At 35.6% G+C, this 18,827-nt stretch overlaps 1 long non-coding RNA gene across 1 annotated transcript in view; it reads right to left on the bottom strand.

Moving 5' to 3' along the window:
• Positions 1-363: 363 nt before the first annotated feature.
• Positions 364-18,827, bottom strand: part of LOC139035175 (uncharacterized) — a 35,247-nt gene continuing 16,783 nt past the window's right edge. Inside the window, exon 2 of the long non-coding RNA XR_011487760.1 lies at positions 364-7,823. This is a non-coding gene — a long non-coding RNA (uncharacterized lncRNA). The remainder of the gene's footprint in view (positions 7,824-18,827) is intronic.

The following is an 18,827-nucleotide window of genomic DNA, read 5'->3' as shown; positions in this document are numbered from 1 at the left end:
GAGAAAACTAGATGGTCACATGCAAAATAATGAAACTACACCACTATCTACACCATGACTAAAAATTAACTGAACATGAATTAAAGACTTAAATGTAAAACCTGGAACCAAAAAAACTACTAAATAAAACATAGAAGATATGCTTCTCAACACGGGTCTTGGCACTGATTTTTTTGAATCTGACACCAAAAAAAATTTAAAAAGCAATGAAAGCAGAAATAAACAAGATTTTCAAAAAGATTCAACACCCATCCCTCTCAAGTTATTACAAAAAATTCAAGAAGATGATATACTCCCAAATTCATTCTATGAGGCCACCATTACCTTGAAACTAAAAAAATATACAAACACTACAAAAACATAAAATTACAGCCCAAAGTTTTTTTTTAATATTAGCAAACCAAATCCAACAATATATAAGAAGGGTCATACACCACAATCAGGTTGGACTTATTCCAGGGATACAAGGATGGCTTAATATTCATAAATCAATGTGTTACACAACATTAAGAAAAGGAAGGATAAACAACTCAAGCAACTCTACATCAAAAAACAAAAAACCTTGTCAAAAAATAGGCAGAAGATCTAAATAGACATTTCTCTAAGGAAGACAGACAGATGGCCACAAGCATATGCTCAACATCAGTAATTATTAGAGAAATGCACATCAAAACTACAGTGAGGTATCACCTTACATCAGTATGAATCAGTTCACTTCAGTTCAGTCACTTAGACATGTATGACTCTCTGCGACCTCATGGACTGCAGCACACCACGCTTCCCTGTCCATCACCAACTCCTGGAGTTTGCTCAAACTCATGTCCATCATGTTGGTGATGCCATCCAGACATCTGATCCTGTCATCTCCTTCTCTTTCTGCCTTCAATCTTTCCAGGATCAGGGTTTTTTCCAATGAGTCAGTTCTTTACATCAGGTGGCCAAAGTATTGGAGTTTCAGCTTCAGCATCAGGCCTGCCAATGAATATTCAGGAGTGATTTCCTGTAGGATTGACTGGCTTGGTATCTGGTTTGACGCTGTTCAAGGGACTCTCAAGAGTCTTATCCAACACCACAGTTCAAAAGCATCAATTTTTTGGCACTCAGCTTTCTTTATAGTCCAACTCTCACATCCATACATGACTACTGGAAAAACCGTTGATTTGACTAGACAGATATTTGTCAGCAAAGTAATGTATCTGCTTTTTAATATGCTGTCTAGGTTGGTCATAGCTTTTCTTTCAAGGAGCAAGTGTCTTTTAATTTCATGGCTGCAGTCACCATCTGCAGTGATTTTGGAGCCCAAGAAAATAAAATCTCTCACTGTTTCCCTTATTTACCCATCTATTTGCATGAAGTGATGGGAAGAGATGCCATGATTTTAGCTTTCTAAATGTTGTTTTAAGCTAATTTTTAAACTCTCCTCTTTCACATTCATCATGAGGCTCTTTAGTTCTTCTTCTTCACTTTCTGCTATAAGGGTGGTATCATCTGCATATGTGAGGTTATTGATATTTCTCCCAGCAATCTTGATTCAAGCTTGTACTTCACCCAGTCCAGCATTTCTCATGATATACTCTGCATATACATTAAATAAGCAGGGTGACAATATACAGCCTTGATGCACTCCTTTCCCAAATTGGAACCAGTCTCTTGTTCCATGTCCAGTTCTAATTTTTGCTTCTTGACCTGCATACAGATTTCTCAGGAGGCAGGTCAGGTGGTCTGGTATTCCCATCTCTTTCAGAATTTTCCACAGTTTGTTGTGATCCACACAGTGAAAGTCTTTGGCACAGTCATTAAAGCAGTAGTAGATGCTCTTCTGGAACTCTTTTGTTTTTTCAATGATCCAACAGATGTTGGCAATTTGATCCCTGGTTCTTTTGCCTTTTCTAAATCCAGTTTGAACATCTGGAAGTTCATGGTTCAAGTACTGTTGAAGCCTGGCTTGGAAAATTTTGAGCATTACTTTGCTAGCATGTGAGATGAGTGCAATTGTGCAATAGTTTGAACATTCTTTGGCAGTGGTCTTCTTTGGGATTGCAATGAAAACTGATCTTTTCCAGTGCTGTAGCCACTGCTGGGTTTTCTAAATTTGCTGACATATTGAGTGCAGCACTTTCACAGCATCATCTTTTAGGATTTGAAATAGCTCAACTGGAATTCCATCAGCTCCACTAGCTTTGTTTGTAGTGATGCTTCCTAAGGCCCACTTGACTTCACATCCCAGGATGTCTGGCTCTAGGTGAGTGACCACACCATTGTGGTTATCTGAGTCATGAAGATCTTTTCTGTATAGTTGTTCTGTGTATTCTTGCCACCTCTTCTTAGTATCTTCTGCTTCTGTTAGGTCCATACCATTTCTGTTCTTTATTGTGCCCAAATTTTCATGAAATATTCCCTTGGTATCTCTAATTTTCTTGAAGAAATCTCTAGTCTTTCCTATTCTATTGTTTTCCTCTATTTCTTTGCATTGATCACTGAGGAAGGCTTTCTTATCTCTCCTTGCTATTTTTTTGAATTCTGCATTCAAATGGGTATATCTTTCCTTTACTCCTCTGCCTTTAGTTTCTCTTCTTTTCTCAGCTATTTGTAAGGCCTCCTCAGACAATCATTTTGCCTTTTTGCATTTCTTTTTCTTGGGGATGGTCTTGATCACTGCCTCCTGAACAATGTCATGAACCTCCATCCATAGTTTTTCAGGTACTCTGTCTATCTGATCTAATCCCTTGAATCTATTTGTCACTTTCACTGTATAATCTTAAAGGATTTGATTTAGTTCAAACCTGAATTGTCTAGTGGTTTTCCCTACTTTCTTCAATTTAAGCCTTAATTTTGCAATAAGGAGTTCATGACCCGAGCCACAGTCAGCTCCCAGCATGAATGGCCATCATCAAAAATTCTATAAGCAACAAACACTGGAGAGGGTGTGGAGAATTGAGAACCCTCCTATACTGTTGGTGGGAATGTAAATTGGTATAACCACTGCAGAGAACATTGCGTATGCTCCTTTAAAAACTAAAAATAGAACTACCATATGATCCAGCAATCCTACTCTGGGCATGTATCTGGAGAAAACAATAATTCTAAAAGATACTTGCAGCCCAAAATTCACTGAAGTGCTATTTACAACAGCCAAGACAAGGAAACCACCTAAATGCCCACCAATCGTGGAACAGATAAGAAGGTGTAGTACACATGGATATTAGTCAGCCATAAAAATCACGAAATAATGCAGTTTGAAACAACATGGATGGACCTAGAGATTATCATCCCACATGAAGTAAATCAGAAAGACAAATATCATATGATATCACTTATAAGTGGAATTTAAAAATCATGATACAAATGAACTTACTTATAAAACAAAACAAAAATGGATTCACAGCAGTTCTACTGATGCTAGAGGAGCCATTTGTAAAATACAAGAACACATATCTGAGTCAGGTCTTACAGGATGACTGAGTTTTTCTGAAGCAGTAGAAGTGGAGAAGGGTGTTGGGGCCTGCTGCTGCTGCTAAGTCGCTTCAGTTGTGTCTGACTCTGTGCAACCCCATAGACGGCAGCCCACCAGGCTCCCCAGTCCCTGGGATTCTCCAGGCAAGAACACTGGAGTGGGTTGCCATTTCCTTCTCCAATGCATGGAAATGAAAATTGAAAGTGAAGCCGCTCAGTCGTGTCCGATTCTTAGCGACCCCATGGACTACAGCCTACCAGGCTCCTCTGTCCGTGGGATTTTCCAGGCAAGAGTACTGGAGTGGGGTGCCATTGCCTTCTCCATGTTGGGGCCTAGGGAATGGAATAAGCAAAGGCATGGAGCCATGTAAAAGTACAATTTGTTGGATAAAGATAAAATGATGCAAAACAGCTGAATTTGGCGATATGGTGGGAGAATGTAGGATCCAGATTATAGTAATGAATTAGGGAGATGGAACAAGGGAGAGGGCAAAAGCAAACTGGGAGGCAACAGGAGGTCTGAAAAAGGAAAAATCGCTATTTAGAAAGATTTGAGTTATTAGGGAAGTAGGATCAATAGTCTTTATGATGTGGAAATTAAATGAAGAAAATGGTCTAAAATGAACTCAAAATGTATGTCTTGAGAAGCCATTTTCCCCAATAAAGATGAGGAAGAAAAATTTATCTTTAACATTTTCAGGTGGTATGCTTGTGTGTGGGTCTATGCATTTATTTTTATGTATATGAGGGAGACAGAGATGAGGTTGACCCATGTTTTATATTGTGAGCCAACAGGTATATAGATATTCAGGGGAAAAGATGATGTGTAAGTGTCCCCAGATTTTTAACATTTATTATTAGAAATAAAAATCATCAAAACCCTTTTTATTGACAATCTTCAGAATAACAATAAAGTTGGTAAGAGGGGTAAACCTTTTAAAATGTGATACAAAGACACTGAAGTTTATTCTTTCTACCGTTTGATATTGAACAAAGAACACTGGGCTTAAAATTGTAAAATATGAGTTTCAATCACTAGATGTTACTCACTAGTTTTACAACCCTGAATAAGTCCAAGACTCAGTTTTCATATATATAGTCTAAATAAATCTCATCAATACCTATACAAACCTATATGATTTTAATTTCTTTCCTTGTCTGTTTCCTGAACTATAAAATTTTGTTCACCTACATTTTTATAATCTTAGCCATATTTTCCTGAATGAATTTTCTTTAAGTCCAGATGTAGAACTATATATCTTTGAATATAATCCCCTACTTTAGTCCATTTTTCAATACCTCAAAAATTAGCAAAAAAAAAATGCATTATAACTTATTTTTGAACAATATTAATGCTCATAAAATTTAGAAAAGTTGTCATCTACAAATTTTAATAGGTATTTTAATAAATTATATACAGTTGGATTTGCAATGCTGATAAAAATATAAATAAGTTCAATATGGACATTTCTAATAACATGCAAAGTTATATAAAATATATTCATTATGTTCTACCAGTAAACACATTTTTCTGAAAGTTGTCATTCTTTAGAACTTCATTTATTAAGCATCCAATGCAGTGCTTGTAATAGATTAAGGATTATAAATAGAGGATGATGAAGCTACAGCTGTGAAAACCATTTAATTACCTGAATTAAGTTTGCAAGTTTTGCCAAAAATGTCTGCAGGATCAATCCATGTGTAGTTCATCAGGATTTCCATTTATTTCTTGATTTATGTAAAATTCTACTGAGATTAAACACTCAGGAATGACTGTAGAAGTCATTGTTAATAAAACACTTGTTGACTCAAGTTATCAAGTGTTCTTATCAATTCCAATAGAGAACCTAGATTTTGCAATAATAAAGGTAGAGATAAAATGGATAGAATCCAAAAACAATCTAAAACCTGATTTCAGCCAACGTTTTATTCTCCATGATAGTACTAATAAGAAATATTAAAATTAATAACTTTTAAAAGCTTATGTCCTTAAGTCTGTGTGTCTTAGTCACTCGGTCATGCCCAGCTCTTCGTGACCCCATGGACTGTTGCCCTTCAGGCTCCTCTGTCCATGGAATTCTCTAGGCAAGAATACTGGAGTGGGTCTCCATTCCCTTCTCCGGGTTATCTTCTTGACCCAGGGATTGAATTCCAGTCTTCAACACTGCAGGCAGATTCTTTACCATTTGAGCCATCAGTGAAAGTGTTAATCACTCTGTCGTGTCCAACTCTTTGCAACCCCATGGACTGTAACCCACCAGACTCCCCTGTTCATGAAATTCTCCAGGCAAGAATAATGGAGTAGGTTGCCATTTCCTCCTCGAGGGGATCTTCCCAAGCCAGGGATCAAACCCAGGTCTCCTGCTTTTCAGGTCGATTCTTTACCATATGTTCCAGCAGGGAAGCCAGAGTCATCAAGGAAGCCCACTAACAAAGACTGGAAGAATTATAATGTTCAATATTCAGGAAACTTTATGTAAGTTGGTGTACTTTATTTCCAGGTTTCCCAGGTGGCTCAGTGGTAAAGAGCCTGCTTGCCAATGCAGAAGATACCGGAGACACAGGTTTGATCCCTGGATCATGAAGATCCCCTTGAATAGAAAATGGCAACCCACTCCAGTATTCTTGCCTGGAAAATCCCACGGACAGAGGAGTCTGGCAGGCTGAAGTCCATGGGGGTCACAAAGAGTTGGACATGACTATGCAACTGAGCACACACACACATTAAATATTTTATATTAATTTACTCTTTTAATCCTCACAACCAGCCTATAAAATAGATATTTATTCAATACTTACTAAGAAACAGAAACTCAGAAATGTTAAAACAATTTGTTCAAAGTCATACAACTAATAATAGAACCAAGATTAAAAACCAGATCTGTGTCACTACGTATTCTATCCTCTATGCTATGATTCCCTAGTACTTGTAAAGCATGGGAAACTTTTAGAGCCAAAACAAATAACTAAATTCTATCAAGAAGGTTCTATGACAACACAATTCTTGGAAAAAGAATATAACATTAAGTACATTTCAATAATAATCTCTATTCTGTTATGACCTATTATTGTGATTTTTCAGGTGTCCTTTGAAACTTTCTTGGTATTCTCATCTTTAGGAAAAAAAAAATCATTTAACAAGTGAATAAAACAATGACTTTGAATTTGCTAATATCCATGGGAAAATAAAAAGGTCCATGGAAAACCAATTTAAAGAGTAGGGTTAATATATTTGTAGGAGAACTCATTAAAGAAAACACTGACCTTTAATCCTAATTGTTCAATTAAATAGAACAACTGGAAAAGAGCTATCTCACTTGGTATTCTGCTAAAAAATGAATGTAGGTAGCAAAGAAATTTTGAAAATGCCTGACCGATTTTTCTGAGATTACCAGGTTGTTTCTTTCAGGGCAATTATAATATGAAGTAGATTGGCCATGAAGTAGATTGTGTAGTATTAGCTAAGATTTAGGTATGCTAATCATATACCAGACACTGTTTTAAATGCTTCCAGTTCAGTTCAGTCGCTCAGTCATGTCTGACCCTTTGCGACTCCATGAATTGCAGCACGCTAGGCCTCCCTGTCTATCACCAACTCCCGGAGATCACTCAAACTCATGTCCATCGAGCCGGTGATGCCATCCAGCCATCTCATCCTCTGTCGCCCCCTCCTCTTCCTGCCTCCAATCCCTCCCAGCATCAGGGTCTTTTACAATGAGTCAACACTTCACATGAGGTAGCCAAAGTACTGAAATTTCAGCTTCAGCATCAGTCCTTCCAATGAACATCCAGGACTGATCTCCTTTAGGATGGACTGGTTGGATCTCCTTGCTGTCCAAGGGATTCTCAAGAGCCTTCTTCAACACCACAGTTCAAAAGCATCGTTTTTTGGTGCTCAGCTTTCTTCACAGTTCAACTTTCACATCCATACATGACCACTGGAAAAACCATAGTCTTGACTAGACAGATCTTTGTTGGCAAAGTAATGTCTCTGCTTCTTAATATGCTATATAGGTTGATCATAACTTTCCTTCCAAGGAGTAACTGCCTTTTAATTTCATGGCCGCAATCACCATCTGCAGTGATTTTGGAGCCCCCCAAAATAAAGTCTGACACTGTTTCCATTGTTTCCCCATCTATTTCCCATGAAGCGATGGTACTAGATGCCATGATCTTAGTTTTCTGAATGTTGAGCTTTAGGCCAACTTTTTTACTCTCCTCTTTCACTTTCATCAAGAGGCTTTTTAGTTCTTCTTCACTTTCTGCCATAAGGGTGGTCTCATCTGCATATCTGAGGTTATTGATATTTCTCCCTGCAATCTTGATTCCAGCTTGGGCTTCTTCCAGCCCAGTGTTTCTCATGATGTACTCTGCATATAAGTTAAATAAGCAGGGTAAAAATATACAGCCTTGATGTACTCCTTTTCCTACTTGAAACCAGCCTGTTGTTCTACGTCCAATTCTAACTGTTGCTTCCTGACCTGCATATAGGTTTCTTAAGAGGCAGATCACATGGTCTGGTATTCCTATCTCTTTCAGAATTTTCCACAGCTTATTGTGATCCACACAGTCAAAGACTTTGCTTTACATATCTTATTTATCCTTAAAAAATCCTAATGAGATACTTTTATTACTATTTTCATAAGCATTTTGCAGAAGAGATAATTGAGACAGAGAGGTTCATTCGTCAAAGTCACACAATCAGTGGCAGAGTATAAAATTTTTTAATCCAATCAGTCTTTTGTGTCTGCTTTAAACAATATAATCTCCCTGCATAGAACAGAGGTTAAGAGCACAGACTCTGGAGCCAGACTGCTTGAACTACAATACTAACTCCACTGCATACTTAGTATGTGACATTGAGCATAATTTCTCTCAGCCTCAGTTTCCTCATTTGCACATTAGAATGATAAATGGAATTATGTCTTATTCAGATCTTTGTCAGGATTACATGATACAGCCCACAAAGAGCCCTCAACTTAGTGCTCATTAGCTGGAATATTTAATCACTGTAAGCCATGATAATGATAATGAAGTCACTCTTCCCTTTCCTCTATATTAGACTAACAGGTATAACACCAGATGGGAAAAAGAAATCAACCAATTCATGGGTATCAACATTTAAATATCACATATCCTTAAACATGGGCTTAAGACTTTTTAAAAAAGTGTTTAAAAATATTTCATTATTAGATTATGAAAGTTATGATCAATTATGATATTTTATCTGATCTGATATTGATTAGAAGACATCTAACTAACTTTTATGATATGATATTAGCAAATACTCCTAGTTATATATAGATAAATGTACTCTTCTAATTTTTATTGAAAATATATTTGTTTAGATATATATTTTTAACATATATCACAAGGAAAATGTTACTTAAGGACATTTATTCCTAAAATCTTCTTCATTAAATCTAAATCTATAAAATCTTGTTTTTAACTTGGAGACATTGTCTTCCATGTTTTTCAACATAATATAATCTGTTTCATCAAATTTTGTTGGTGATACAGCATTTCTTAAAAGACTTCTATTTTGTTGTCTACAAGGTTTATCCTCAAGTTTTTAATATCCATTCTCAAAGTTGTGATGCCGGTTTTTTTCTATTTGAAAGCTCATAGTATTATTTTTTCCTCAGTTGAATTGTATTTTGCTGAAAGTTAAGCAGCTTCTGTTAAAAAATAATGGGAAGTTTTAAAACAAATTGATGCCTCAATACTTTAACAATATCTTGTGTGATGAAAGGATTTGGTCATTCTTTTGGCCTTAGTTTACAATTTGTTTCATTTATTTCAACAAATTTGGTAATCTCTCCTGCTTTAGTTGCATTGTTTCACATGCAGGAACAACAGACATAGTTCCAATAAAACACATAACTCAATTAGATAAGTAAAATATAATTTAGCTATGCCAAGTTTGCATAAGTATAGGCATTAGCTAGTACTTCACAATTGACAATTGACAGCAACTGTAAGACCCATCCTAATTTTAGATATGTTAGTATTTAGGGAAAAAAATGCATCTATGATTGGGTGAAATGTGATAACTTACTACACTGCTTATCTAATCACATAAACATATCTGTCACACCCTCACTGTCATTAACTTCACTATCCATAGCTTTCTCATCCTTTCTTTCTTTGTTTACCCAACAGGAATATTTTTAACTTCCCCTGAACTTCATAGTTTAGAATAGAGACACAGGCAGCCCTTCAGGCACAGGGCTACCAAGAGAAATAGAGTCTAATAACTAGGCTGCAAAAACCAATCTACATCCCTCACCAAAATTAATCATCCTAAATTTTCAAGGACTGTAGTGTATTACATAGACTGATCATTTCATCATTAACCCTTTGCTCTTTTGTGTAAAAGCTGATGAAAAGTCTTGGGCAATGTTGAGACTTAGACTTCTATTGGACCCTTTTACCTCCAGTGTTAAAGTAATTAACTATACATTTTAGGGGAGTGATCATTAAAATGTTGACATTTAACCTTTTAAAATCTGTACCTTTGAATATTTTGCTCCAGTTTTTAAAGTTCTACTATACGTTCTCTGAATAAACTACAGAGAAAGAACCAAAACTAAATATAATTTTTCAAAGTAGCCAAACAACTTACAGATAGTAACAGAAGCTAGAGATCAAATAACATAAAGAACATTCTGACTAAGACTTAAATCTCAAATTGAAATCTGTAACAATCTTCCTTAACTGACTAAGCTGTTCTTCGTTCTTAATAAACTAAAGGGGAAAAACATTCTCTAGGAATTTGGTCTATAATTACATTTTCAAGTACAAGTTTTTTTAGTGATTTTGTTATCTCTGGAATAATACTCTTCTAAATATTTACATAGCAAAGTTCATGGTAAGTACTCAATATATGTCCACTATTATTTTCAATTCATTTCCCACATACAAATTCTAGTCCTTTAACTCAGAATAATTAAGTCCTATTAAAAGCATCTTAAACAAGTATATTTATCCTGCTTGCTTATGCTTCCCCTGAATAGGGTCTAGTACTGCTGATTTAATTTAAAAAATCTAGTTGACCTAAATATAAATTTAGCTTTGTTTGAAATTTCTGCAATTCCATTGAACATATTATTACCCATCTGGATGATTCATTACTATAAATATAAAAAAGATGATCTCATATTGCCATTACATATACATTTTATGACAAGGTAGAGTTAAACATAATCTTTGATAAATAAAACATTTTCTTTATAAGGAGACAAACAGAAATATTATTTGTTTACACTCTCTGACATTTTATAAGAATAGGGGAAAAAGCGCCCAAACTAGCCTAAATGGATTAGATTAGATAGTGAAAAAATAATTCATGAGAAAGTATTCCCTATTGAATTGAATTTGCAATTGAGTGTTAAAAAGTTCCATTTACTTAAGTTCCATTTACTTAAATGTTTATCTTGCTAAATATTAGTGTCCTTGGAACTAGTGATTAAACAATTCTCCCAGGCAGTAGATCAATATAAAAGTTAGTGAACTAATTATATCTTATTTTGTCCTACTGAAAAGTACAGCATTACAAAGGTTTCACATTGTAATTTACAATCACAAACCATTAACAGTCTCAGCATGCTACTAAATGGTATGTTCTAATTTAGAATGTGGCTCTAACTAACTCTTAAATGAATTTACTTTAAAAACACTGAATGCTATACAACAGCATTTGGTAAACAGTATTTGAGGGATATTATTTAATATAAAAAAACAAGTATGGCAATCACCAAATGAAGAAACAGAATGAAATTTTACAAAAGTTGTATTGAGAAATGTGATATATAACATTCTCAGATGTATAACTTAATGATGTAATATGCGTATATACTGCAAAATGATCACCACAATAAATTTAACAGCTATTACCTTATGTACTTTTTCTTGTGATGAGAACTTTTAATATCTATTCTCTTAGTAACTTTCAAATATACAATGCAGTATTTTTATCTGGAATGATCATGCTCTACATTACATCCCCAAGACTCATGTTTTATAACTGGAAGTTTGTACCCATTTCTCCCACCATCATCCCTTGTCTCTGGCAACCACCAATCCGTACAACTGAATTTTCTGAAGCTATTAACATAAAACTGTACAAAAGTTTTCACACTTTACTGTTAAATAACCAACTATGAGACCTTAAAAGTGGCCCTACTATTCAACAGAATGGATAACAATTGATGTTGGATAAAAGTAAAGAAAATCTAAGTAGTTGTCAGCTTTTATGTTTTGTCATGCCCTCTGGTCAAAGACCAAATAAGGAACACGTCCATAGTTGAACAAGTTATGTTTGTTGCTTGCTGCTCTGAGAGAGAATGCATGCTACAGAGAACTGTGGAAGTTTTCAGAGATCTAGACTCTGGCTGCACGATTTGGGAGAGGGTGAAAGCAGTGATGCCCTGAAGTTGATTGTTAGAAAATGGGACAATTTTATGATTGGGTATCTCAATAAATCTTATTTATAAGAAAGGTACACTAGAGTGAGGCTAAAGCTATAACTGGTAAAGAAGCAATAGTCAGTCATATTAGCTAGAAGACTGAAGTGTTTGCTCTTCTGTCGTTCCACAGTTATTTATGTTCTTTTGTGTTCAGACATGATTAAGTGGGCTTGTTTTTGTCCTGCTCCATCATGGTCACACAGTAGTCTTGTCTAATCTTAGCATTCTGTAAAATTATTCTATGAGCAACAAAAGAACACCAACATTTAGCCAGGAATGGCAGGGCAACTGATAAGAACACTAAGCCTATGTTGATAGCACCAGGCCAGCCCCCTAAACGTTGGCAGTGGCTTTTCTCTTCATCAGTATTCATTTATGTAGACATTTAGTTGACTTTTTTCCTCTTCTTTGACAATTAGTTTATTTAATTCAGTAAAAATGTATACAGTGGCTTTATTTTCACTGAATTCTGTACTATATTATCATGAATATTTTTTAAATGTTTTTCTTCCAATTTCACAGAGATAAAATTGACATTCAGGCCTGGATAAGTATAAGGTGTACAGCATAATGGTCTGACTTACATTTATCACGAAATGATTACCATAATAAGTTTAGTGAACAGCCATCATGTCATATAGATATAAAAGGAAAAACATTGTCATTGCAATAAAAACACAGGATTTACTCCCTTAACAAATTTCACATATAACATTAAGCAGTGGTAATTATATTACCTATATTGTATTTTAGATCCTTAGTACTTAGTTATCTTACAAGTAGAAGATTGCAACTTTTGACCGTTTGTCATCACATGTAGATGCAAATGTGCTCCTGAATAAGCAATATGGGTAGAGTGCATGCTAAATCACCTCAGTCATGTCTGACTCTTTGCAACCCTATGGACTGCATCCCACCAGGCTCTTCTGTCCATGGGATTATCCTGGCAAGAATACTGGACTGGGTTGCCATTTGCTTCTCCAGATGGGGTAGAGTGACTCAATATTAATTTTACTAAGTTTAATTTTTTATTACAACTAATGATGTGATCTTTTAAAAATGTTTTAATGATATTGGGTGGACTTCCAATTTATATTAAGGACTTATGTAGGGGGAATTTTATCAGTAAAACTAGTAATTCAAAAAGATTTGAAATAAATATGGAGAAAATAAAGCTGAAGTAGGAACTAGATTTTTTTGTTAACTTTGGAGAATCAAGGTTTACATAAAGTAAAAATAATAAAGAGCAAATAGCATAGAACTAGCTAATGTCTAACATTTATTAGATTATTATATCAGTATTAACATTTTGAGTGCTAACTATGGGCCAAGTACTAGACATGCAAAAATTCATTTACTCCTTGCAACAACAGCATGAGTTTTAGCATTATTCCAATTTTACAGACGAGGAATAAGAATAAGACAAGTTGCATAACTTACCTTAGGTCATCCAGACTAATATGTAACAAAAACAGATATGTGATATGAAACCATGTCTGTCTGGTTTCAGGGCCAAGACCTCAATCTTTATGCTATCACTTTATTTTCTAAAGAGGTTCCTCTAGGAAGATAATAAATCATAAGATTTAAGGTTATGAGACATCAGAGTGGCTATCTAGTATGAGGACACAGAGAACATGATGCCAATCACTGATGAGGTCATTATTTTAGACTAGATAATATAATTTAATATTAATATAAAGAGTGAGAAAGGTAATACATAATTTTCTGCTACTTCTAAGAGGTAGAGGAACCAGAGATCAAATTTTTAACTTCTGTTGGATCATGGAGAAAGCAAGGGAGTTCCAGAAAAAAATCTAATTCAGCTTCTTTGACTATGCTAAAGCTTAGTAGTGGCCACAGGACTGGAAAAGGTCAGTTTTCATTCCAATCCCAAAGAAAGCCAATGACAAAGAATGTTCAAACTACGGCACAATTGCATTCATTTCATATGCTAGAAAGATAATGCTCAAAATCCTTCAAGATAGGCTTCAACAGTATATGAACTGAGAACTTCCAGATGTACAAGCTGGATTTAGAAAAGGCAGAGGAACTAGAGATAAATTGCCTACATCCATTGGATCATAAAAAAAAGCAGGGAATTCCAGGACAACATCTACTTCTGTTTCATTGACTATGTGAAAGCCTTCAACTGTGTAGATCACAACAAACTGTGGAAAATTCTGAAAGAGATGGGAATATCAGACCATCTTAACTGCCTCCTGAGAAACCTATATGCAGGTGAAGTAATAGAACCAGACATGAAACAACTGACTGGTTCAAATTGGGAAAGGAGTATGACAAGGCTGTATACTGTCACCCTGCTTATTTAACTTCTATGCAGAATACATCATGAGAAACTGTTGGGCTGTGTGATTCACAAGCTGGAATCAAGACTGCTAGGAGAAATATCAACTACCTCAGATATGCAGATGATACCACTCTAATGGCAGAAATCAAAGAGGAACTAAAGAGCCTCTTGATGAAGGTGAAAGAGGAGAGTGAAAAAGCTGGCTTGAAACTCAACAGTAAAAAACTAAGATCAGGACATCTTGTCCCATCACTTCATGGCAAATAGATGGGGAAAAAGTGGAAGCAATGACAAATTTTATTTTCGTGGGCACCAAAATAACTGCAGATGGTGACTGTAGCCATGAAATTAAAAGATGCTTGCTACTTGGACGAAAAGCTATTGCAAAGCTAGACAGCATATTAAAAATAAAAGACATCTCTGCTGGCAAAGGTCCGTAAAGTCAAAGCTATGATTTTTTCATTAGTCACATATCGATGTGAGAGGTGGATCATAAAGAAGGCCAAGTGTTTGAAGAACTGATGCTTTCAAACTGTGTGTTGGAGAAGACTCTTGAGAGTCCTTGGACTGCAAAGAGATCAAATCAGTCAATCCTAAAGGAAATCAACCCTGAATATTTATTGGAAGGACTTATGATGAAGCTGAAACTCCAATACCTTGACCACCTGATGTGAAGAGCTGACTCATTGGAAAAGACTTAGATGCTAGAAAAGATTGAAGGCAAAAGGAGAAGGGAGAAGCAGAGGATGATATGGTTAGATGGCATCACTGCCCCAGTGGAAAAGAATTTAAGCAAACTTTTGGAGATAGTAGAGGACAGAGGAGCCTGGTGTGTTGCAGACTATGGGGCCACAAAGAGTTGGACATGTCTTAGCAACTGAACAACAACATAAAAAGCACAAGAACATAAAAAGTAATCTGGAACCTATGTGCTACAACTAGAAAGTCAGTGTGTGGCACAGAAGATCCCACATGATGCAACTAAGACTCAGTGAAGCCAAATTAATTAATTAATTAAAAATACATTATTGTTATAATGAATAGATAATTCACTAAAAGGTAGCTAGCACTTTTCATGATTCTACCACTATTTCATAGAACACATGTTTCTTAGAACATAAAGTACAAACCTAGATCTCTCTCCTTGAAGTTAGTACTAAATTTTAACAAGATCTACTCATACTGTCAAGATTATTATATTTCTTTAGTGCATCACAAGATCATGAGTAAAAAGGATTAACAGAAGCCATGTTGTAAAATGACATAATTCTTTCAGAAAGTTGCCAATAACTTGACAAGACTCAAAAGCATTAAAAGTCTTCATACCCAGCTTCCTTACTACATACCAATAATCTAATAAAGAGAAAAAGATTAAAATCTAAAATGCAAAAAAAAAAAACCAGAATAAAATACAGGAAAAAATTGTGAGCAAAGAATTTCATCAAAATATTTATAATGTTGGAAACATACAAAATTTGTAATATCAGAGGACTGGCTAGGTGAATCACATACCCAAATAATTTAATACAATGCAGTCATTTATAATTTATCTTTTAATGTTTCTAAGGATGTAGTGAAATATTTACACTATGTTAAGAATAACAGGTGGGAGGGGGGACCGGGATGGGGAATACATGTAAATCCATGGCTAATTCATTTCAGTGTATGACAAAAACCACTGCAATGATGTAAAGTAATTAGCCTCCAACTAATAAAAATAAATGGAAAAAAAATAATAAAAATAAAAAAATAAGGAATCCTTAGGTCGCTGGTTTGATTCCGGCTCGAAGGAGGTGCTTTGCTGGCCACTTTAAAAAAAAAAAAAAAAAAAGAATAACAAAAAAGCAAAATAAAAGTCTATGCACAAACATAAGATCATAACTATGCAAATGTATATACAGAAACTGGAGAGAAATATAGTATGTTCTTTATGAATATTTAAGAATAGTAATGACATATTGGGCTTCCCTGGAGGCTCAGTTGGTAAAGATTCCACCTGCAATGTGGGAGACCTGCATTTGATCCCTGGGTGGGGAAGATCCACTGGAGGAGGGCATGGCAACCCACTCCAGTATTCTTGCCTGGAGAATCCCCATGGACAGAGGAGCCTGGCAGGCTAGAGTCCATGGGGTCACAAAGAGTCAGACATTACTAAGCAACTAAGCACAGCACAATGACATATTATTTAAATATTCCTTGAGATTCTACTTTCCAAATTTTTGACTAGTAGACATGTCTGTCATTCCCTTTCTTAAATACTCATTTTCTAGAATCTATTGTAAACATAGACCCTTGAAAGGCAGAACGTACAACCTTTTAATTCATCTCCTCATATTCAACCACGGAAAATCATCTATCCCAAAGCCAGTCAAGGTACTGGAAGTCCAGTGCTAAATATTTCCAGAAATGAACTAAGACAGAATGATCATATCAATTACTGAAAAAAAAATAGATGCTGAACATTCTTAATTTCAACTTGTTGCTGTTGGTCTAACGATCATTATACAAAAGGAAAGAGAAGGTGGTGAGAAAAAAAGAGAAACCAAGTAGTGCAGCAGCAGAAAGAAAGGTATAAAGCTGATGTTAGACTTTTTAAACTCCATAGACTGTAACTTACCAGGCTCCTCTGTCCATGGGATTTCCCAGGCAAGAATAGTGGCTGGGTTGCCATTTCCTTCTCTAGGGACTCTTCCCCACCCAGGGATCGAATCTGTGTCTCCTACATTGGCACATGGATTCTTTACCAATGAGGCACCAGGGAAGCCCCAACAGAACATTACTCAGCCATAAAAGAGAATGAAATAATGCCATTTGCAACTACATTGGATGGACCTAGAGACTGTCATACTGAGTGAAGGCAAACACAGAAAGACAAAAATCATATGACATCACTTATACGTGAAATCTTAAAATGGGTACAAATGAACTGATTTGCAAAACAGAAATAGAGTTACAGATGTAGAAAGAAATTTTATGGTTATAGGGGTTGAGGACAAATTAGGAGGTTGGGATTGACATATACACATACTATATATAGAATAGATAACTAATAAGGATCTACTGTACAGCACAGGGAACTCTACTCAGTACTCTATAATGGCCTGTATGAGAAAATAACCTAAAAATGTATATGTATATGCATAACTGATTCACTTTGCTGTTTATCTGAAACTAACACAACATTATAAATCAACTACACTCCAAGCGAAATTTAAAAATAAAAAATAAAAATAAGTTACTTAGGAAGTAAAAACATTTTTAATTAAAAATGATTTCATATGAATTTGGAAGATGAATGGAGGTTGAGGAATGAATGGGAGCATCCACTTCACAGAGCTGTCATAAGTAACAAACATGAAAAAGTGGGTAAAGAGCTTGGCCAGTGCCTTAAACATATCAATAGAGTAAGCATTCCAACAGCGAACATCAGATAAGAATTTTAGGAAAGGATGACAATATCTATATTATGGTGAACACACTTTGGATATAGGTTACCTTCATCAAATACTCTGGATTCTTTGAATCTGTTTCCTCATCTGTGACTAGGAAATTGTGACTAGGAATATCTACATATGTTTGGTCACAAGGTTAAGAATTTGATATTATGTGCTAAGCTCAAGCTCTAAGCTTTGGTTTTGAAATATTTCTGAATTACTGAAATAAAGAGGTGGAGAGAGCAAGCCTATAAAATCCCTTACAAAAAGTTTGGTAGTGAAATAAAGGAGTGTGACCAAGATACACAGAGCTAAGGGAGAGTGTTTCAAGACAGGTGAAATCAAGTATATATGTTTATTTTCAGAAGAGAAGGAAATAATGAAGAGTGATAAGATAAAGCTATGAAAAAAGAACTGAGGATTAACTTATGAAACAATAATATTGAAGGAATGGGAGTAGATGGGCTCTAAAGCATGGGAAAGGCCTTTATTTCAGTGGTATTTCCTGTGAGAGCTGAAATCTGGGAAAATATTTTCTTGGTGTGTCCCAGCTTGAGTGTGCTTCCACATCAAGGTTGGAGAATATTCACTGATGCTACAAGTTTGAAAGTGAAGAACTAAAGAGCCTCTTGATGAAAGTGAAAGAGGAGAGTGAAAAAGTTGGCTTAAAGCTCAACATTCAGAAAACTAAGATCATGGCATCCAGTCCCGTCACTTCATGGCAAATAGATGGGGAAACAGTGGAAACAGTGGCTGACTTCATTTTGGGGGGATCCAAAGTCACTGCAGATGCTGATTGCAGCCATGAAATTAAAAGATGCTTACTCCTTGGAAGCAAAGTTATGACCAACCTAGACAGCATGTTAAAAAGCAGAGACATTACTTTGTCAACAAAGGTCCGTCTAGTCAAGGCTATGGTTTTTCCAGTGGTCACGTATGGATGTGAGAGTTGGGCTATAAAGAAAGCTGAGTGCTGAGGAGCTGATGCTTTTGAACTGTGGTGTTGGAGAAGACTCCTGAGAGTCCCTTGGACTGCAAGGAGATCCAACCAGTCCATCCTAAAGGAGATCAGTCCTGGGTGTTCATTGGAAGAACTGATGTTCAAGCTGAAACTCCAAAACTTTGGCCACCTGTTGTGAAGAGCTGACTCATTTGAAAAGA

Source organism: Odocoileus virginianus, chromosome 5, assembly GCF_023699985.2.
Source record: "Odocoileus virginianus isolate 20LAN1187 ecotype Illinois chromosome 5, Ovbor_1.2, whole genome shotgun sequence".
Lineage (NCBI taxonomy): Eukaryota > Metazoa > Chordata > Mammalia > Artiodactyla > Cervidae > Odocoileus > Odocoileus virginianus.
The sequence above is the reverse complement of the archived record's forward strand: the minus strand, read 5'-3'. Positions and strand labels throughout refer to the sequence as shown.